This window comes from Bemisia tabaci, chromosome 5, assembly GCF_918797505.1.
Source record: "Bemisia tabaci chromosome 5, PGI_BMITA_v3".
Classification (NCBI taxonomy): Eukaryota; Metazoa; Arthropoda; class Insecta; order Hemiptera; family Aleyrodidae; genus Bemisia; species Bemisia tabaci.
The window spans coordinates 21038777-21062171 of record NC_092797.1 but is presented as its reverse complement, the minus strand read 5'-3'; the positions used below and the strand labels follow the sequence as shown (position 1 = coordinate 21062171).

At 39.8% G+C, this 23395-nt stretch overlaps 1 protein-coding gene across 2 annotated transcripts in view; it reads right to left on the bottom strand.

Moving 5' to 3' along the window:
• Nucleotides 1–23395, bottom strand: part of LOC109036617 (uncharacterized) — a 168912-nt gene that overhangs the window by 100481 nt on the left and 45036 nt on the right. Inside the window, exon 1 of one of the 2 annotated variants that reach the window (XM_019050958.2) lies at nucleotides 13276–13433. The exons of the other annotated variant lie outside the window; for it this stretch is intronic. The gene's annotated coding sequence lies outside the window, so the exon portion shown is untranslated. Of the gene's footprint in view, nucleotides 1–13275; nucleotides 13434–23395 lie in introns of those variants that run through there. 2 annotated transcript variants of the gene reach the window in all.

Below are 23395 nucleotides of genomic sequence, written 5' to 3'. Positions count from 1 at the left end.
TTCCTGAAACTGCATCGCGGTCATTGAAACTGTACCGCATGTGAGTCAAGAGCAGTGATTTAAGTTGCCGTGATATAATACTGCAAATTAAATCGAAGTCGTGCTCTTCGATTCATTTTTAACTGACCTCAGTAAACAGGAGCAAATTTGTTGTAATTTTTCGAAAATTAAGAAAGTTTTTATACGGGAGGCTATAATTTTCTAAATGGAGACTATTAGGGGAGAAGCAAACGCATCGGTAGAAAATCCACAAGATCGACCTCACACTTGTTTAGATTTACAATTTTTATTACTTGCAAGGTAAAAAATGTTGCACAATCTTAGCGACATTCACTGTTAAAAAAAGTAGCTTGGATCTAGAGTCCAGACTCTTAAAAACATTGACAAGAAAAAAAACTCTTGATTCAAGTGGAAATCCGCTTAAATCAAGAGGCTTGGCTCTTCGATTCAAGGAAAAATCCGATTGAATCAAGAGTATTTTCTCTTGTCAATGTTTTTAAGAGTCTGGACTCTTCATCCAAGCTCCTTTTTTTTACCAGTGTTGGAATGCTCCTGGTCTCTTTTAGCAAAATGCAATCCAACCGGCAACACCGCAAATAGCGCTAATAAAGATCTAAATTTAAAAAATGCTGACGTGCAGGGATTCATTTGATCTTGCGCGGGAACGCTGCCTTCGGTGAGTCCCATGATCTTGACCGTGGAGGAAGTAGTTGAGACATTAACTTCAAAGAAGGTATCTTTGACAAAAGCAGAGTAGGAATTATGCGTGGGGTGCAGTAATGAGCGGTGGACATGCACTTAGAGGTACTTAAGCTCATTACTCAGCGTGTTTGCAAAGACTCCGATCAGGGTCGTAAAATCGACTCCCATGTATCGATTGCTCGCCGGTAGTTGAGATTTTTCTTCTTTTTCTTTTTTCCCCCGGTATTGTACACACCTGCGCTGCTTTGCTGCGTAAGAATCGCGTACCTTTGGTGGGAATTATACGCACATGTACGGTTTTTTCGGATCATGGTAGTGCGACGGGCGGTCGAACGCTGGCACGAACATCGCGCTTATTGAAAGCAATAAAAAATTTTCCTACATCGGTGTTGTCGCATTTTAGGTGCAATTGGTGAGTTTTCTGTAGGAGACTATGAACAAGAAAAAAAGAAGGTCAAGAAGGGGAAACGGGAGCGAATGGCGAGACTCTTATTGTACGCACAATTTAAAAAAATACGTTAAAAATTTAGTATTGAGCGTTGATATCAAAGAAAATAGTTTGATGAGAAAACGACTTCTACCGGAAGCATAAAACTCGAAGCCAAATAAAATGTAGGCGCAAATTGACGGAATATAGCCGACTAATTATAAATCACTACGAGAAACACATTTCCGATCATGTCACGTGAACATGTATAAACATCAGTGATAACTTATCACATTATTGGTCCAATGCCACCGGTCAAAGCATTGGTGACGTCATGACACAAGTTTTAGAAGTCTCAGAGGCCTTAGATAGAACCACTCCTTTAATATTTTTTCCAGAGTAAGGGTTGAGAAAAACTCATCCGTTTCCTTTTAAAAAAGTGTGCATTTCGTTCCTATGACAAATATAAAAACCAGCATTACTTAAATTAGCAGTACCATTTTTGAATATAAACAGAAAAAAAGTCTTTAAAATATTTAAGTTTTCAAAAGACAACATTGTATAACATGATCGGGACGACGGCGTCAGGCCAAAAACATCTCAATGATCTATTAATATTTAATAAACCGCTCGTGCATCGCTGGACTGAGCGTGAGTGCCGCGGGCCCTGAATCAAGGGTGAATTAACTACCGGTAAAAATCTGGGCCAGTCAATGTACAACGGTTGTGCGAATCGGGGCAATTTATGACGGCGGTCATAAAACTTGCTCCCTATCGAAAAAAAACCTCGATCGTGTCCGTGACTCATGGACTCATCCTTGCGCTCGCCCGAATCAACCGGACGCTCCCTAAAATCGTTAGATTTTTACGACTCATTCAGAAGTAATTCATATTCAGGAGCTTTAATTGGTCGCATACTATCGCCTCATTTGAAAGTGGGTCAATTAAATCCTGATGAGAATTTTTTGGGCACATGCGCAGCGATGTCGAACATTTTTGAATCCGTCATTTAAAGTGTCGCGGGCGGGCGATCGTCTTGTGAATACCAAAATTTTAGTAAATCTTAGCTTATGATTGTTTTCTACAGACGAAATTCTTACGTCACAAAAAAAGTTTTACTTCCGATTAAAGGGCGTGATAAAAAAAATATATCAGGTCCTACATAATGATGATGGATTCCCACATAAATGGAACTAGAATGCTAGATTCAATTTGTATAACAATTGGTCGTTTCTCTAACGAGGAACATAACTCCGTCATAATGTTTCAAAATTGACCCCGACAGCTCAGTTTTTGACAAGAATGAGACAATACGACTTCTGTCTTAGATTTTCTTTGATTCTATGATGTGATCAAAAGAAAAACCAGTGGCTAGCAATTTCTCAGTAATCGAGGTAATACAAATTTCACGTAAAGGTGCTGAAACTAACACACCGGACACTTAGATTTCTTGTCATATTCTACCCGGAGGGAGGTTTAGCACGAGCAAAAAATAAGAGGAAAAAAAGCTTGGGAACTATGTATGAAGTAACAGGACTTAGAGCGAGCAAAGTATAGAGGTGCTGTAAAAATTGATGCACGAAATTTCAGAGGGAGCAGGCGTTGGACAGCTGCCAGTCACGTCCGACACATTCGTGGCCACGCTCTGCTCCCGGTCCTATCCTCATCAATTTTCGGAATTAATTTCGTCCGATATGATATTTGGTGTTCCGACTTAGGAGCCTCGCCTCACTTAGGAAATGAGGAGACGCGACCCAGTTAGCTTTCATAAATTTCCGCCAAATTGGTCGATGTTTCAAATCCTGACGCTTTTATTTCTGATCTTATCGAAAAAGGGAACAAATCATGATCCCAGGCAAAAGAGGGGGGGGGGGGGGGCGCTCATGATCTTGACGCTTGAGATTTTTCGTGAACTTGACATTGGCAAAACGCGACTCGAACATTGAGCGCTGCCGGGAAATGGGTGCAACTCCGTTCCCACGTGATCCCGAATCAGCACGGGGATACATATACAATGAAGTTTATTTCATTATGAAGTTACTCCTTTTTTCCGGCAGAGCGACGGATTTTCTCGAGGGAACGGCGCTAAGCCGTGACAGACTGCCCCCGTATAAGTGAGTATATCATTACTTTAAATGAATATTGCACTTACGACGGCGTACAACTGCCAAGATTTCCCGATCCCTTATTCTTTTCTAGGATCAAAAGCGATATCGCACTGTTTAAGTAAGAAATATTACTGGCGATTGAAGATGCAGTGCTCAGACGAAATCAAGGGCGTCAAAAAGATGGATGGGGTCGTGCTATCCTTTCCCCCTTTGATGCTTAGTTTTAGAGCGAATGCGGAATCGACTTGGCCTGCGAAAAGCATTTTGAAACTAATCTGCAAAATTGACAGAGACCTTGTCTTTTGGCGAGCTGAAATCAGGGTTTCGTTGTAAGGGTTTGGCATGCAACCCTGCGCGTGGCTAGGCTGCGACTGTACGACTTTCAGAAACTTAACCCTCGACCTTCGGTAGTATTTTAAATGATTGTTCCGCAGGATCCACTGGGTTTTCTTACAGTTGCATCGTATTTTGCAATTAGGAGCCACTATTTCTGGATCATCCATAAAAGGACCTATCTGTTCCTGGATAAAGACACTTATAATGGCAAGAATAGATAAAATCATGTAAAAAGAAAGCTGTTGAAGTAATGCCTGGTCTTGGTCTCAGAGTGATTTTTTTTTTTTGGGGGGGGGGGGGACGCGCAAGTGCCCACAGGAGCCCATTGGCAGATACGTGCTGATCGTTTGGTTCATTTTTGCTAGACGCATCATCGGAATTTTACATTATTTCCAATGAGGAACCTTGAGTTTGTTGCTTTTGGATCATCATGTATCCACCGAGCACTTCTTATACGCGCTTACGTGCATTTTCTCAAAACGCAATCGCTTCGACATGAACCAGATATTTTTTTTCCTTTCAATCTTTTTTACACAACACCATCCCATAAAAAGTATATAAAGCTATACAAAGTTTCTAAAATAAGCTAGAAACAGTGGCTCCGTATTGCAAAATATTGTCTTTTTAAAAGTTTGAGTATCCTATCCAGATTGTTTTACAATAAGTATTTTAGCTTATCTTTTTTCTACGTCATGTTTTCGTCGGAATTTCATGGAGCATTCAACGCACTTAGCTGGCCAATCTATCAACAATTACTTTTTCCGAGACCGGAGGCAATTTTTTTTCGATAACCCTCTACTTAACGTTATATTCCCGTGGTGTTGGGTCAATTTTCCTTACCGGGACAGTTTCCTTCTAATTCTCCTCTTTTCTTCATTTTTTGTCATGACATTGTCAAAGCAAAGAGAAAATAAAAAGTTAAACTAAACCATAGAATGCGATTTGTTCATAAAGAGACGGTGATCACTGCTGGAGCACGAAGTACTGCACTGGAAAAAAAAAAAAAAAAAAACACACACACACATTGGATTTAGAGTCCAGACTCTTGAAAACATTGACAAGAAAAAGGACTCTTGATTCAATCAGATTTAAGCTTAAATCAAAAGGAAATCCGGTCAAATTAAGAGGCTTGGTTCTTGATTTAAGCTTATATCTGATTGAATCAGGAGTACTTTTTCTTGTCGATGTTTTTAAGAGTCTGGACTCTAGATCAAATGTGTTTTTTTCCAGTGTGGGGTTTTTCGGGCAGGATAAAACAACAAGCTCATTAAAATGAATCCAAGTTTTCACGCACAAAACTGATGTTGTAATAAACGAAAGCAGGGTCGAGTTCAATGAGCGCATGACTGCGTCATTTGCCTCTCAAATCGACGTTTTCGACGAAAATAAAAATGGCGCTTACTCAATTGAATCTCGTCGCACTTCCACAGAGCGGCAAGATTAAAATGAGTCAGTTAGGTCCTGATCCACTTTATTTTGGTAAAAAATGTCAACAAACCGAGCGCCTGCGACTTCATAGTCAATAAATCGGTAGATTCGATGGTTTCGGATTATGTCATCTCTAGAGGACACGAACTCCCTCCCTCTGTATTCAATCTGATCTACATTGTGCGTATTACTATGATAATTTTGCGTGACCAAAAATGATGAAACAAATCTTTTGACATTACGTCATCGCCACGCCACGATGCTTGTCTATAAAGAAACAGGAATTTTCATTGTAAAGGGGAGAACTCATTTAGAGTGAAGTAAAAATGAAGACTGAAAAATTGTCCTTTTTAAAGCTTGTAGGACCCTTCATAAAATTTCAACTTAATATGCACTATATGAATGTTCTCTTTAAATAAAATAGAACGATAAAATCGACGCGTCAATTTAATTTTTTTTACAAATAGTCATAGGGATCAAAAACGCCTTTAACAACGACGTACATTTCTGGCCGCGCCCTTTTCTCTATCGATACAAATATCGTGGATCACACGAAGTAGACGTGAGGATGTTGACTTCTTGAACAGGTCAGTGACTTGTTGCAAAAATCGAATACCAGTTCCGTTTAATTCTCTCAATAAAATTTTTCATATTCTTGGTGGTTCGTCTACAGGTAATATTTTACCAATTCTCAACGATTGCTTTGATCTTTGATCGATGAAGAATTCACCCCCACTTCCCCTCTCTCCGCTGAGTTTCATTCCCACAATACAAAAATTGCAAAAATCATGAATCGAAGAGTGTCAAGCATAAAAGGTAAAAAATTTAGTCATAACTGTGTTGCTTATAGTTCCAATTTTAGTTATAGAATTGATGATCAATTTAGCAACGGTGAAAATAAGTACATTCCTAGCCGGACAGCACGCCCACTTTTTCTTCCGGGGAAGCTTTGTGTCTCCGTGTCTCGCTGTCTACCTTCTGGGGACCCAGGACACGGTGTTGCCTGTTGCCACATTCTTGAAATATCATTTCCCACAACCGAGTTCTTTGAAACCCTAACCTTAAATTATTGTTATTTTGTGTTTTTTGATAGTCTTGAACGATGTTAGCTTCAAAAATGTGAAGGATTATAAAAAAAAATATTTTACAGCCTTCTGTCTAGCTATATAAAGCAATTCAGAGGAGCCAGACCAAAGTTACCTCAGATTGATCTAGAATTACTGATTGTCAGCAAAACTTATCAATTCCTAATGATCGGTGCTCATCAATAAACATTGGAGGCAAAAATTCGCCGTTCTGCCGTGTTTAGGAGGAGAGCATTATGGGCTAAATAGAAAATAGATCTAGTACTGCTCGAGCCATGCGTATTGGGTAGATCTTGGGGGGGTGGTGAGAGGCAGAGGGGCGGAGCCCGGAGGGGTTTGGCCCCAGGGATCTACTTGGACTCTACCAAGAAATGAAATGGATTTTTTTCAGTAAGACCTGCACATATTTCATCTTGGTTATTGAAATAGGATTATTATTTTCAAATTTTTCCGGGGGATGCCTCCGACCCTATTGTGAAGCTAAGAAAATTCTTCTTACTTTGGAACCAGGGGAGTCCCGTAGACCTTCCTTAGTGGGGTGTCTTTTGGTGCCCTCCCAGACCCCCTTGATGGAATAGGCGTCGGCAAAAAAAAATTACCATTATGCACAGGGCAAGAGAAAGTGCAGCTTTTTCGCGAAGATATTGTGAACATACGGCCGTTTTGTCGAAAATGACGTCAATTCCCGCGCGATTGAACTTTAACAAGCATGGTACTTTGCAAGTAGGGTTTTGTTGTTGTTTTAGAGGGTTCATTTAATTAGTATGCATACGAATTTTCAAGAAAATTTTAAATTTTGGTTGTAACTGCTCTCATCGGTAAGCCGCGGAACCCACAATGGAGAATTGGAGAGCCTGTACTGATTAATCTTTGGACGTCTCTACGATTAAAAATACATCCGATTTCGATCTTTCCTGGGACTTGCCCTCCCCCCCTCCACCAAGGTTTCCCATCTTGATTCAGGGTGTCTACTAAAACAGGTGGGCCAAAAATCAGTACTTTTACAGTACTTTTTCAGTACATTCCCAGTACATTCAGTACCTCCTCGATAGAAAAAATTCAGTATTTTTTCAGTACCTCCATTTGACAAAATTCGAAGAATTTCAAAAATTTGAAATTTTTGATCAAATTGAGACAAAAATGACCAAAAAATAAAAAAAAAACACCGGACCTTTTGCGGAATTTCCGCACATTTTCAGTACTTCCGGACCCCCGTTAAAAAATCGGTACTATTTCCGGACTGTCCGGAAATCTCGGACTTGTAGACACCTTGCAAATACTCGGCCGAAACTATTTGGCAACAACGACACCGGTTTTTCTGCGAGCCTGGAGAGGTGATGATTGTTGAGGATATAAGTGGCCGCGGTCGGACCGGGTCGGGCAATCGGGCATAGCCGTGTGATCGGAGACTCAACGACTCAAGCAGCGCAGCGTGGCCGTGGCTAGACGAATGCTAGACATCAAAATTCACTGACCTGCACCCAGAGCACTTTTCCAGCTCTGATGCCAAACTTTAGCCTACTTCCAGTTGGTTCCCCATCGGACAGTATATGTGAGGAAGTGGGTCAACGTGAGTATTACGATCAGAGACCAAAGGGTAATTTTTGCGAGTGGATTTGGTTGACTCTTTGAGCCAAACCCTAATGAAGAACTTTTTTTTCCAACTCAACCCGGCACTGGTCTGTTGAGCTCATCAGCAACCGGTGTCTGAACCAAAAATAACATTTCTTGACCCACATCCGCAAGTACGTCGAAAAGTGGATGGGAGTGAAAGGTTCCACCAGAAACCACGAAAAGAAACCAATGTTTCCAAAATGGCGATGTTCTGCGTGCGATAAAAACAACAATTGAGCAACAAAAACTGCGGCGAGATGACGGTGGTGAAGTGAAGATTAAAAAATGTACAAGTTTTGTACATGTATATTATAATTTATATGATATTTTATATCGCATATTAAGTCGTGTTGCATTGGTCAATTGGCACGTTTTTTAAAGCAAATCCGGGATTTGGTTCGTTTTCTTCACGATTTGGTTGAAAATTAGATATTCGATTCTCATTGGTCTAAATTCAAACGATGATACAGGGTCATCTATCCAAAAAATTAGCGCGAAAATTTGCCACTAAACGCTTTTCCAATACAGACCTCCCAAAATCGAAAAAACGTTAAGTCGCGTTGATTTTCTTTTCAGTCTTGGTGGGAAGTTTGAAACAGGGTTCCAAATCCACAATAATCGATTTTGATTGGTCTGCTCTTTTTCCTGGGCATTGAAAGACTGTTCCGCAGTGTGAAATTCACCTTAAGTCACGTAGAATAGTTAGTTTTCCACCTTTCGATCGACTATCGCATTTGTCAAGTACTTACACCCACTCATTCGCAGATTGTCAAAAGATACATGGAAAATCATTCGAAATAATCCATTCTCAGCAATTTTCGAAGAGTTTATAAATGTGTCAGATTTCATCGACTGCAAGTACAAATATTTTCAAAATTGAGATTGTCCATATAATGAGCGCGATAATTTGAAACGTGAACTGGCGCCACGCCGTTTTTAAGAAATAAGCAACCGATATAACATCGCTCGGATTCTGCCCATATTTTCGTAGCTTCTGAAACTCTGAACTAACCCGAAAAGTCATCTATGCAGTGCCGTGCTGTAAAATCAAGACGCAAAATTTCAAAAAAGAATACGATGTTTCCTTTTTTTTGAGCACAGAAAATGTAAAAAGAAATAATTTTTGCTTGAAGAAGGTGTGAAAAGTCAAATTTTCATTTTGGGGAGGTTGATGTTTTTCTAATGGTATGCCGATGGCTGTGGCATAATTAATATCAATATTATTTCTGATATATTAATCTACGTTTACAAATTTAAAATTTATCACCTTTCTCACGTCATCCAAAAAATACCATCATAGTGTATATACATATACGTCAACCTATTCTTAACAATCATGATTCATGATGAGGATCAAGCCTCGGAGCGTTATTCATTCTGAACGATAACTATTCAAACACGGCCGTCGTTGGATTGCATACTCGTTGCTTTGAAGGCAATTCTCGCACTCTCGTTAAAAAAAGGGAATCAGAGTTTAATCATTATGGTAAACTCTAGGTGCAGAATAAATCAATAGTAGACTTAATGCCTAACTAGTCGAAAAAGCCCTCCTTTTTCGTAAAACCTCAAACTTTTTCGTAGGGACATGCTTGCGGGCTCAGTATATGTATATCTGTTTTATTATAATGGAGGGTCAAAGTTCTCGCACCTCGCAACTCAGACATTTCTTTAAAAATACCAATTAAATCACGGAAACAAATATCGCTACGCAAATATTAGATGAGGCCTCCAAAGGTAATTTTTGCAGTACGAGAAACTGAATTTGAGACCATTCGCGTGGCGTGCTTTGCGATATATCGATTGATATGCCATTTAAACCTATGGCAAAAAATCGATAAACAGGGTGTTTGCAGCGAACACCTTAATAATCGATTCTTTACCATAGGTTTAAATGGCATAACAATCGATACATCGCAATTCACGCCACGCCACTGTGAGACCTCTAAATTATTATGTCTCTCTCTTTTGATTGATAACGCGGAAGAACATCGCCGGAGAGAAGTTGAGAATCCGAAAAATGTTCAACCGGCAACCCTGAAGTTACGGGTAACGTAACTAACAGTAAGTAATTCTGCGAATAAATGACACATCGGTAATCTGAAATAGCATCGCATATCTTCCGATGCGCTCGACCGCGGCTCACAGAGGCGGTACGAACACAAATTAATCAGAGACCCTGAGCTCCGAGCCCAAAGGAACCGACCCCCGCCCTCATTACAGGCTCGTGTTAGGTCGTGCTTACAAAGTAACTGCCACAAACGAACAAAATTTACAGTTTTCCCCTAAAAATGCGTGAGCGTAAAATTGCATCGTGCCCTCTTCCTCACTTCGTCATTTCCCTGACGAAAGAACGTAACTCCATTCCAAGGTTGCCAAATTGACTCGAACGATTCAAATTTTTACAAGGATGCACCTGTAAAATTTTAGTCTAAAATTTTACTCGTTTTTGCACGAGATCGGAGGAAAGCTCAGTGAAATTTTCCATTAGCAATTCCCAAGATTCTCCTGTTAAAATTGCAATTTGCGAGGGGACATTTGGCAACGATGAAATGTAGTTACGTTCTTTCGTAGAGAAACGACGACTGGTGATAGTAAAGTAATGTCTCCGCCATTCACACCTTTAAGTTAGTACCCGGAAAGCATTCAAGCTTCATGAAAGCATCGCTTCTCCCGGCAACGCTTGTATTCAGATTGTCTGCCACCTTTTGTTAACGGAACTTTAATAATATTGACGTCAGTTTCCTTGACCGAGGGTGGCTATTGCCACTCTTGATTAAAATACGTTCACATAGACATAGAAATGGTGCAAGTCTGCAAATACAAGTTAGATATTGAAACTTGCAATAACGGTACTTACATTGAGGAACGGTCATTTTAACTTAACTTATTTTCTAAAGAAGATCCTCTTTCCTCAGTAAGGCGACGAAACCTAGGTAAAACTTATGCATTGGGAATACACGACAAGTGTTTTTTTTAAAGAGAAAGTTCACATTTTTCATGAAAGCTTGGCAACGTCGCAAATTTAGCGTGGAAAAGTTAGGAGAAATACGGGGAAAATAATGATAGATATTATTACCGAAAAATAACTGTCCAAAATATCTGCTGAAGTGGAAAAGGCAAGAGCCACAGCGGCAACTTAAAATGATCCACCTGTCTTGTTGTACTTAGTGGCCGTTCTGTTAGGTAGCCGCGGTTGGGACTATAATTTTTCGGTCATGTTCTCATGCATAATAGACGCAAAAGAACAGTGGTCGGTAGAGGAATTCATCGTTAATTTCAGAATAATGTCCTGCATAAATCAACTTGACTGGCTCTTTTAGAATATCATGCGCAGGGTAGGTACTTTGAGTTTTATTTCATCACATTTCAATTGAATTATCCTGCAAGACACACTTATGAAAAGTTAAAAATGGATGGGCTCAAGGTTAAACGGAGACAATCCTCTCCAGTATATGCTTTTTTGAGGAAGCATTATCAAGATACAATACTGTAATGAAAATGTTATCTGGTTGAATTCTGTAATCAAAGAATATTGAATTTTGTACTAGCATCACGTTGATGATAATTTGAGATTGAAAACCTTGAGCTCCGATTACAAGGCATGCACCGGAATGAAAGTTCCAATAAAACTTCGAGGAATATCAGATTTGGATCTGCAGTGACCTTAAACCAAAGTGCTTCCATGACTTCATGAATGGGATGGAATTAGAACTCTATTCCGATGAGAATGGCTCATTTCAAAACGAAGCTAATCGTAGAAAATTGAATTTGCGCTGACACGATCAAACATGGACGACGCCTTTCAAGATTAGCTCCGTTTGGTGGAACCAACTGTTACGGTGCTCATTAAGTAGAGGAGGCTGAACACGAGTTCTGTTGCGTCATACTAATGATACAGCGATGTGTGAATTAACATAATGTTTATTGTCATTCCACTACAAATTTCAATAACTCTCACACGCGGGTGCCAAATCACACGACACGTACAATTTTCTTTCAAAAAAATTTAGACAATAGCTCCACTCTTCCAATGATTACTTGAGATGCGCACTTCTGATTGCGCCTATACCGGCTGACTTCCCTGTGTGTTATTGAAATTTATTTACAGGGTGCTCCAAACTACCTGTCTCGGTTCTTTAAGGTCGTATGATGTCAGGGACCGCGGTAATGAATGGGGAATCGACCTCAAGGGATTTCAATTTCTTGGTCCCGAACTCCCCCCCCCTCCCCCTCCCCGGCCCCTTTTGGAGGAGAAAAGAGGGGGGGGGGGGTTATCTCGGAGTCTCCCTTCTACCTGAATCGCAATTGGAGATTAGAACAAATTTAAATTTTAATTCCCCCCCCCCTCCCCAAGAGTTCAAAATTACTTATGTTGCAGCCAGTCGGTTAAGCTTGGATAAAGTCTAAAGGAGGGATCCTGTCAGGGATAGGTACAAAGTCAGCGAGAGTCTGTCATGGTTTTTCATTTAAATGATAAAATTCCAAAATTTTGACAGAAAAACCTAATTTAGGTGGAGCCAACCACCCCCCCCCCCCCAATGGGTCAGTGAACTTTAAGGGGTCAATTAGGGATTAAATTTGTTGTACTCTGCACTTTTGATGGAATCAATTTGCGATTGAGGAGAGATTCCCAATCCTTTATAAAATTGAGCCCTCCGTTTACTCTCCAGAGGGGCTAGAGGGGATTCAGGACCATTAAATTCGGATCCCTTGTGGTGAAATCCCTGGGCAGCCATCTGGTGCGTTCAACCAGTGAAGATTGAGTTTTGCTGCAGTGCAGTGAGCGGAGGGAAAAAAATATGTTTGACTGAAAGGGGGACAAAGACTTATCAATGTTGACATTGAATGTGAATGTTCATAGCAGCTGTGATATTTCAGTCTATACTGCCTGTTAGTTGTCAGAAAGCTCTTCTGTTTTTCTTCTCTGAGAAGTGCCTGAGGTACAAGGCCTAGAGGGAAACTCATTTAATTCTGTTATCAATCTTTGAGAGTTATATATGAACGTGTAACACCTGAGGCATGAGGCATCTGTTTCACGCACAAATTAGAACCCACAAACCAGCTCGTCGGTAACTATTGCCTTTATCAAAATGCGTTGGACCAATGTTCTTTGAAGGTAATCGGTGAGACGGTTTGTGGGCCTCGTTTGGGCAAGGGACAAACGCTTTAAAGCAACCATTTTTAAGGCATGATCATTATCGGAAAGTCAAAGTTTGGCATTAGCTGTCCTCTAATGGACACCATTCAATAGATTTGAATCTGCGTTTGACTGGGACCTTTCATAGTCTTATGTCAGAGCAGGAAGTATATTATCTCTCGGTTGCAAAAACCCTCTTAATGGTGACTCAGAGTATAAATAATCTGGTGAGACGCTGACACTAAAAGACATTTGAAATAGGTAGATCACAACATGCCATGTGAATTTCTGGTGATAAGTACCTAGGCAATAAACTGATAAACCGACCAAAATGGAAGGTTAGCAGCCTCTAGGGATATGAATTTCTCAATAAAGTCAAACCGTACAGTACTAGTAAAACTGCAAAGAGCAAAAGATAAACTATTGGTGAGAACTTACAGATACTTCAGGACAGCACACCTTGAGGCATTGACTTGTAAACTTTGGAGGCTGAACAAGGGGACACCAAATTGAATATTTCTTTGATAGGCAAATAAATACTACTTCACACAAACAATCAAGAGCTTTGAGAAACTTTAGATATTCCAAGGGCCCACTCACAACGCAAACAAAACACCTGCGAGAGGATGAAGAACCACGTTTGTTCACAACTTCACAACTTGCTTATCAAAATACAACGCGAATGTAAACAAACAAACCTACCCCTCTCATTGGTTCCCGCCAATTTCAATGGCGCGCTCGGCAAAATATACAAATTGACGCGCCACTTTTCAAATAAGCGGGGAGTCCACTTGTTGCGCGACGGCAATACGTTGTGTTCGATATGATTTGTATGCGTTACAACTGTTCACATCTTCGAAGGGCATTAGTGCTGGATTATTCGGATGACGAACGGATCGAACCACCAGACGTATTGAGGTGGCGTATGACCCATAATAAAGTAATAAACAGTACTTGCTCATATATGATACAGATAACTTGAGAATACAGGGTGATCCAAAAATCCCTTCCACCCCCTCTAACTTTTTACCTAATTGAGGTAAAGATTTGAAACTTGGGGGATGTTCCTAGGTCAAAGGGAGCTACTTTTTGGCCCCCCTTAAATTTTCAGGGGGCCCCACTTGGGGGGGGGGGCAACGGACCCTAACTTTTAATTTTCAAAGCAGAAGACCCCCTTTGTAATAGCTCGTTCGAAAGAGCATAAAAAAAGAAAACTTTTCGCGCAAACCCGAAGTCAATATCTCAAACCGTTCTAAAATGGCGCCCGGTTAAAGTTCAAAATGGCCGAAAATTCACACCGGTTATTTGTCGATGGATTTGCGCGAAAATCGGTATGCAGGGGTATTTTGACACGAAAAAAACGAATTTGACGTTCGATTTTAAAAAAAACCGACATTTCCAAAATGGCCGCCGGTTAAAGTTTAAAATGGCCGAAAATTGTCAGCTCGGTTTTTTGCTGATGGATTTGCTTAAAACTTGGAATTTGAGTGTATTTTGGCATGAGATAAACACATTTGAACTTAGATTTCTAAAAAAATCAATTTTTGGTCATTTTGAACTTTAACCGGCGGCCATTTTGGAAATTTCGGTTTTTTGAAAATCTAACGTCTAATTCGTTTTTCTCGTGTCAAAGTACCCCTACATCCCGATTTTCGCGCAAATCCATCGACGAATAACCTGTGTGAATTTTCGGCCATTTTGAACTTCAAACGGCTGCCATTTTGGAACGGTTTGAGATATTGACTTCGGGTTTGCGCGAAAAGTTTTCTTTTTTATGCTCTTTCGAACTAGCTATCACAAAGGGGGTCTTCTGCTTTGAACATTAAAAGTTGGGGTCCGTTGCCCCCCAAGGGGTCCTCCTGAAAAGTTTAGGGCGGCCGAAAAGTAGTTCTTTTTGACCCAGGAACATCCCCCAAGTTTCAAATCTTTACCTCAATTAGATAAAAAGTTAGAGGGGGTGGAAGGGACTTTTGGATCACCCTGTATAGGGTGTTTCAAATCACCGGTATCAGACTTTTTCTTCAGTTGCTTTAGGAAGTTAGGGACCGTAGAATCTGTTCGAGGATCGACCCCGAGGAATTCGAATTTAATGGTCCCGAGTCCCCCCAAGGCCTACTTGGGGGAGGGGATGGGGAGGTTCACGGGGGCCTCAATTTTAAAAGTCGGGGTTCCCTTCCGAATCGCAAATAGATTGCATCCAAATTAAAGAGTACATTGAATTTTAACATTTATTGACCCCCAAGAGTTGAAAATGACATATCCAACGTCTATAAATAACCCCATATATAGGGGGCCGGGCCGGTGAACCCTCCAAAAATCGCTCTTCAATCGTAGAATTGACGTAGAATCTTCGGGAAAAGGTGGTCTTCTTGGTAATTGACACGAAGAAATTCGAATTTCGTTGTCTTGCAGCTACCGTGTCTCCCTTGAGGAGGGGGGGGGGAGGGCTGCTCCTAATATCTAGACCTATTTTTTTCTGTACTTAATTTTGTAGTGCGTCTGAGTTGGGTGAGTCATCTTCTGTTATGATTGAATTCATTTCACTTTGACGACGTATCATCGGTCATGTTTTCCTCACGGGAGGAAATCAAGCATTGACCAAGGCTGAAATAAAACAGCATACACACTCGCATGTTTCATTGGCAACGACAGAAAGTCGCTGGCATAACTGCGACCGGAGTATAAATCACTTTGCTGTATTCTTCCACCACTCAGTGCTTATTGTCAGCAACATTGCCAGATTTTCTGAAAAATTTCCTATTTCATTCATCCTTTAAAAATCGATTTCATAGCTTTGCAACAACTAGGCAACTGTCACTTCAGTGATTAGCCTGAGCAATTCCTGAATGGAACATAGGGGTTGGATTAAATCCACGTCACCATGGCTTAGTGAATGTACTCATCTCCTCCATTTTTTCAAACGAAGAATTATTCTTAATAAAATAAGAGATAAACATAAATCATTATTCTGTATAATACGGGTCTATCGCTACCCTTAGTTTGATCGCATGACGCAGGAGTAACCAACGAGATTGCAGTGTTGTAAAAATTGTGACACTTCATCTTCATCTAAAAATGCCTGAAATAACAGAGAATTTTTGTTTGTCCAAATAAATGTTAGTTTGAATGGGAACTGGATGGGAGTTTCTACCAGTTCAAGTGGGAAATCACTGATTGTTTTCTCTACGCAACTCTTTTCATGCGAAGGAGGGAAAAGCCACTGCTAGTGCCACAAGAAGATTACTCCACGAAAATCGGGTAGAAAAGTCTCTAAAAAGTGAGAGTTACTTCCGGAGATCAAAATTAATCTTCGTCAGATGACGACTGATGAAAGACGTGTTGAGCAATCTATTTGGCAAACAACATTCGGTACCAAGCGAACAGCAGCTCAACCTGCCATTCATCGGTCATGGTGAGGTCAAAGTGAGCGTTGCTTTGCTGAAGTTGAAGTATTGTTGCCATAGCTACTGGATCTGCTTGAATTGCTGAATAGCTGGAGCGGGCCCTCTGTATGGAAATTGGTTTGTTTCTAGTTGTTTTTATTTTTCTGAAAGAGGGAGGGCATTAGACCATCCACACCCTTTGAGGCGTGTACTTTGGTACTGAACGGATACATAAAGGCAACATTTTTTAGAAGGGGGAAGGCAGGAGACCTACAAAAAATATTTTGTCTTTGGTCACTACTTGTTCCGGGAGTCAGTATCGGCTCTCGACAGCAGGATCCGTGTACAACCTCCGGGGGAATGGAAATCGAACGTTGTGCAAAGGAATTCAAACACGACTCTACTGAAATATTGAGCCACATTGGTTATCTAAAAATCAATCGGACCCGCGACACATCCAACGCCACTTATAGTGGTCCACAACTCCACGCAGCGCGGAACATCCGTGGTCATCTTGAAAGCTGACGATAAAATACCCGTGCCCAGGAAACCTGATTCAAACACAGCACAGCTCTAAGCAACATAACATCCTCGAGCCAAGTAGGAGAGCTACTGCAGGCCCACAGGCCAGGTTACAAATCGAGCTCCAACTTAGAAATCCTAAATTAATTCTCGAATAATCATGCGTTGTATCGGTGGAGAAGCCCCTGAGGGATGTATTCGTTGATTTATACAATGTTGCTAATTTCTTCTCGACTTTCAAATTTGTTCTGCCAATAGAACCTCTGAAATTTTGACTCAAGTGTAGTCAAATATTCTGGGAGAGGGGAAAGGAGAAGAAAAAGAAAAAAACAACGCTCTGAGTCTGAGAGTTGTAAAACTACGCGTTGTACAGGCATAACACTTGTATTTCGGTTTGAGAGGCTGTAAATTTCCAGTTTAAGAGCCTTAACTCCGACCACTGAACTTGGAAAGCAGACGACAAGTCTACATAGCCTGTAGTGAGTACGGCGCTCTCAGGCCTGGAGCGTTATTATACCGTGTGGCAAATCCTCACAAAAGTAGAGCTATCACATGATGACGTCATCTCATAAACAATGAGGATTTTTCTGAAATTTAAAACCTCCTCAAATAATCTGACAAATGTTCGATCTTGGTTTCCGATTCATACGAAACTTCATTGAGCAGTCGCACCACTTCCAAAATTATTTCAAGAAATGGCATCAGTTGCAGACAAAAAGAAATTGTCGGCATTTCGCAAGTAACTCACTTGCTATTTCGACAAATTACAATAATTTGCATCGGTATAGTGTTGTGTACATGATAATTACGTTTGAAAAAACGACCTCATCTTGGAGCGCCTTCAGCTCTCCATGATACTTTATGCTTTGTCACGAAGTTAGTTTAGTTGCCTATCCGGTCCAAACCCTACCGTGGTCCTTGATTTTGTCACTATCACGCGCATTGCATGAGTATATTAGTTGCTACAATGCATTTAGGAAAAAAACACATATTACAAGCAAATGGCAGTATTATCAGTGCTCCATTTACTTTCTATTTGTCACTGGTGGCTAGCAAATTGCCAAAAATGCCTCCCTACCTGCAACACATCCACATATCGACGGTGTAAGTCGGCAATCACATAACTCAGTTTGCGACGTCGCAGACTTCCAATCATACTTTATTTTTTAAACGGAAAACTACTCAACGGCAATCCTTTAAAACTGCCGGTATTTTTCTTCTCTGTACGAAGAATTTTCTGCAAAAACTTCAAGGAATGATGTCGCTTTGTTCTCCTTTAAAAAAATGGCATAGAAGCGGAGATTTTTAGACACCACAAACGAGATATGTGATTGCCAACTTACGCCGTCGATATACCTACTTTAAAAGTGCCGCTTTTGCAGCAGTGCCGGAAAATGGTGTTAATTACGTGTTCATCGTCTTCAAAATATTTCTCCAACTTTGAATGTTATTCTTATTTGTATAGTTTAAACCAAATCCTGCTCATTTATATTAAAGACCCAAACAATCTCAAGCTCGGAACACTATTTCGTAATGTGGATGCATGCGGTCGAAGCATCTTAGGTTGATGATACCAATTAAAATCGATCGGCCATAGACCGTAGAAAACATGCTGAATTACGCTCGTTTTTCTTTTCCGCGCACAAATGGAGACGTATTCTCATCGGATCAACACCACAGACTACAACATGATTAGCATTTATATGTGCCTTGAGTCTACGAATACGAAAAAACCAAACTGAATCTTGGTCTGGATTCGGGGTTCTTTGAGGCGCCGCAGGATGAGGAAACAATCTGCCCTGTCTAAAAAAAACGCCGTAAGAGCAATCAAATTTTGCCAAATCTCCTATAATTAAATACGAATTTTCTGGAATACTTATGAGTGTTTGTTTACCAATTTTTCAGAGAATATCATCCAGGACTGGGTCAAAAGCACGAAAAAATTTCAGGGACAAACAAATAAAACTTTTTTCATAAATAAAGGTTTCATCGGGAGAAAAATGACAAAATTTGAATGTTCGTACGACGTTTTTCCTCAGTCAAGCAGCGGGTCGATGGTTAAAATTGTTATCGATGACCTTGATCGATATGTCCCTATCTCAGCAATGCTACTTATCGACTGCAACGCAGCTGAATAACGTTGAGACTTTCCGAATTTCCGACCTGTTTGTGCGCACTGTAAGGTCCGTAACAATCCACAGCGATCACCATAAATAAGTCTACAAGAGAAGCTCCAACTTTTTATGACCTGAGTTCAACCACCTTGCCCCATTCAATACGCCTATCACGGGTTCATTGTAGAATCATTATCGAACGACCTTGATCGATAAATAACACGCCTGAAATAGGGATCTATAGATCTTCGACAGTCAATCCGCAGAGTTCTATATCGACGGTGTAAGTCGGCAATCATACAACTCGGTTTGCGACGTCGTAGACTTCCTGTCATACTTTCTTTTTTAAATGGAAAACTACTCAACGGCAATTCTTTCAAAACTGCCGCGAGTTTTCTTCTCTGTGCGAAGAAAATTCTGCAAGAACTTCAAGGAATGATGTCAATTTTTTCTCCTTCACTTGTGCTTTTCCCTTTTTTTAAAATTTGATGCGAGCAAATTGTAACCATCTTTCACGAAACGGAATCTACCTTAATTTTATGTTTTACTAGATTTAAGTACTCTTTTTATCAACCTTTTGCTCAAGTTATCTGAACTTTCCGATGTGTATAGCTTTATACCTTATTTCAAGGTTCAAAAGTAACAAATTTATCTGTAACGGTTATTTTTTAAACCGTAATTTTCCCAATATGTCTAGTAAATTGTGGTCATTTTCAACCTCGCAGTTAAGCTAGATCCCTCCTCCCGCCGGTCGCTCCCTGTCAGAGACCAACAGGCTTTCCTTTCATTAGGATGTCTTACGTAATAATTTATCAGCCCTTTGACCCGAAAAAAAGCCATTTAAAAAATGTCTCATAGACATTTCGTCCGGAGCCGAATTTTTACGATGTTTTAGATTACATAAAATAATGATTATATCAGATCAGATCAGAAAAAATGCCTCGAGAAAAAAAGGAGACAGGTGGCTACGGCACACTTAGAGGATCATACGAATTTCCAATGCGCAAAACAGGCGAAAACGCGAATTTTTTGCGACTCCATTGTTCTTCATTCCAAAACAATAAAAAAAGGCAGGAAGGAGGCGAAGAAATGGTGTGGAACCTATGTTTTTATCCGGCGAGGAGGCGTGATGTATAAATTTACGTCAAAATTACATCCCAATTAAATGAAAAAGCATGATGCGCGAGAAGCCGACTTTTCCCCCTCGTGTACCAATTCATCCGACGATCGGCGTGCAGAAGGACGTAAGTCGATCTTCAGGTGAGCTACTTTGTGTGCGCATTTTCATGCTGTCTGGTGCTCTCATGAATATAAAGATAAGCCTTTTTTCCCGGTGAAGTGACAAATTGTTTGCCGCGCAACGACCGCAACATGTTCATTCATCTCCACGCGCTGAATAATTGTACGATTTTTGGGTCTGGAATTCCTTCGCGAAACGACAGTCGAAGCCGAAGACGATGATGTCCACGCGATCCCCCCCTTACCCCACGGCCACTCTTAGCACTGTGTATTCGCCATTTTATATTATCCAATGTTTTTTCCGCGTCGATGAAATTCCTTCCCATTTTAATATTTACTGATGATGACAGTGATAAATAAGATCAACGAACGATACCCGCTCGTATAACAATTAGTATCTCGCTCGTCTGTGACCGTGCTATCTACGTGCTAAGGAAGAACGCCGTATGAACATTCGAGAGTTGCCAAATTTTTCGGATAAAACATGTATTTTTGAGGTTACTTGGGCATCACATATTTTTTCCTGATATTTTAAGATATTTTAGATAACATTGCGAACGAAATTATCTGAAAAATTTGAAGGAAAAATTCACAATTTTCCCAGTAAATTCGTTTTTGATTGAAGGAATCATGGCAATGTCCATAGGCTCATATGACGTTTTTTCAGCAAGGCAGTATTGGCGTTCTGGTATTCTGCCTTCACAAAGGCTATTCATGCTCTCTTGCCGCTTTTGATGAAATATTGCAAGGTCTTCAAGGTTTAGATTTTTCGCTGATACTCTGCGTAAAGTTTAAAACTCGGCGGTGGAATTTAGTTTTTGTAAAATCAACCCTCCAGCTGTCAAAATGATCTCTAAGTCTGAAAAGGCACATGAGTGTAAGTAATTATGACGGAGACCGCAAATCACCGTGATTGTGGGATAAAAGTTCCTGCCGCACAGTGGATTGAGTCAATCAAAGAGGTCGGACATGACATTTTTGACTAAAACTGCAAATTTTGATGTTTAATTTGTCTCATTTTAAAATGAAAGGGGTGACTCTAGAAGAAAATTTCATGAGGAAACCAATGGAATCATTTTTAAAATCTCAAAGTTTTGATTTAACGGAGTTATACGCTTTTGAAGTTTCCAAATTTTGTCCGACCTCTTCCATTAACTCGATTCACTGTGTGCCGTGGCACTTGTGATTGCAACTTTGGCCGTCTTGCAAAAGAGGTAGTGGCAATATTACTTGAAACAATATTGCTCTAATGTCGTGGAAATTTGACCTTTTTCTGTGATGAAACTGTACATTATTGTGCATTGTGTTACTCATGTTTTAGGCACTATATCTCGGCTAATTTTTGTACAAATATTATGAAACTCATCGTCAATTGATTTACACTGGTACTTCAGACAGTCATTAATTTCTATAATGTCTATCAATGCAGAATCCTACCCACTGAAGTTTACTTTGTAAATTGGAAGCAATTTCAAATGTGAGTCCAATTCATGGGCCTGATCATTGAGATTGCTAATCTCTCTGTCTTGGCTTCGTCCCAAATATTCAATCCTTGATACTGTATATTCTTTAACCTGGGGGTCCAAGTAATTGACCACTAGTCTTCACTGAATCGGCCTCTTTGCTTGGCTTGATGAGATGTGTAGCTAAAAAATATATGAATGAATATCCCATTATGTGAGGTCATTTGGTCATTGCATTATAGTTAAAGGCTCCTACATTATTTAATCAATATGCGATGGGAAACTGTCAGCGGTCAAAGTGCATGTACCCATTATCTGTAGACGAGAGCTCTTGGTTATATATTTCGATTGAAGGAAAGGGATTACCAGGTGACTATCATTTGTCTAATGTAGATAAAAGAAAATAAATATTTAATTCTTATTACTTCCAGTAAGTTATGAGAAAGTTCTTAAAAATAGCATACCAAGAAACAGATCGTTTTGATTTTAATGAATGGTGATCTTTTATTATGCATTATTAATTTATGAATATGCTGGGCAATATTTAAAAGTTCATGCATTCTAAATTGCAGAGGAATAAAAAATACTGCAATGGAAGTTACAATTTTCCCCTTTCTTCGACAATTTTTAAAAATGGTAACATTTAAACTCGAATAACGATAAACAAGGAAAAAGGTAAGGCAAATTTTCACAGACAATGTTTTCGAGATCATAAGTTTATATTATAAATACCTATATTTTTTTTATAAATAAGTGAAAGGTAAACTTGCCATTGATGCATCTTTTGAAGGATAAGTTGTTCCATACCTGCAACATAAACAGAATAAATGTTTGATTAAAAAATGACAGCTACAAGTGAATATCATCAAGATGCATTTTAGCCCCAATCAAATAATAACTGTGGCTCAAACGCTTTAAACAGGATTTCAGACATGGTCCACAAGCTGATGAAACTAATTTTTGTACTCAGTTTTATGTTGGTTTCGTCTCAGGATCAGAATTGTGCGGACCATAGCACCGTCTTAACATCCCAATTAGCACCAGCCTTACAGGACTCCTTACATTATTGCAGTACCTGGCATACCAGGCATACCTGGCAGTACCTGGAATACCTTCAGTTTGAGCGGCTGCGGGCTGATTGATAGACTGATGAAATTGATAGACAAAGCTATAGAACGAAGACATAAGGGATATGGAGGACGGATCCCATTGGTGGAAGCGGGTGGTTGCAACGGACAAAGGAGTTAGGTAATAGACTTACTAACGGCAACCCACGAGAGACCCTTTCGTTCGTCCATCCTTTACCCCTTAGTCTATAAGAGCCACCCATTTCAACCAATAGGATCACTCCATACTCCCCATGTTTTCTTTGTCCGTAGCTTTGTCTATCAATTTCAACAATCAGTATGGCGTCATTTCCGTAACCCTGAGAAATAAAAATATATTTATCGAAAGAAAAAAAAATATTTCTCAAGAAAAAAAAATGTATGTAGAAATTATTTTTCACCCGTAGAAATATTCTATGGCGTCATTTCCGTAACCCTGAGAAATAAAAATATATGTATCGAAAGAAAAAAAAACATTTCTCAAGAAAAAAAAATATATGTAGAAATTATTTTTCACCCGTAGAAATATTCCTGCTACTTCGAATTTTTTTTTTTTTTTTTTGCTTTGGAGAAATATTTTTTTTATCTCAGAAAAAAAATTCGCCGTAGAAATATTTTCACCGCTCCTGACAAAAAAAAAAAATCTCGAGAGAAAAATATATTTCTCAGGAAAAAAATATATCTCTGAAAAAAAATTATTTCTCAGAAAGAAATATATTTCTCAGGAAATA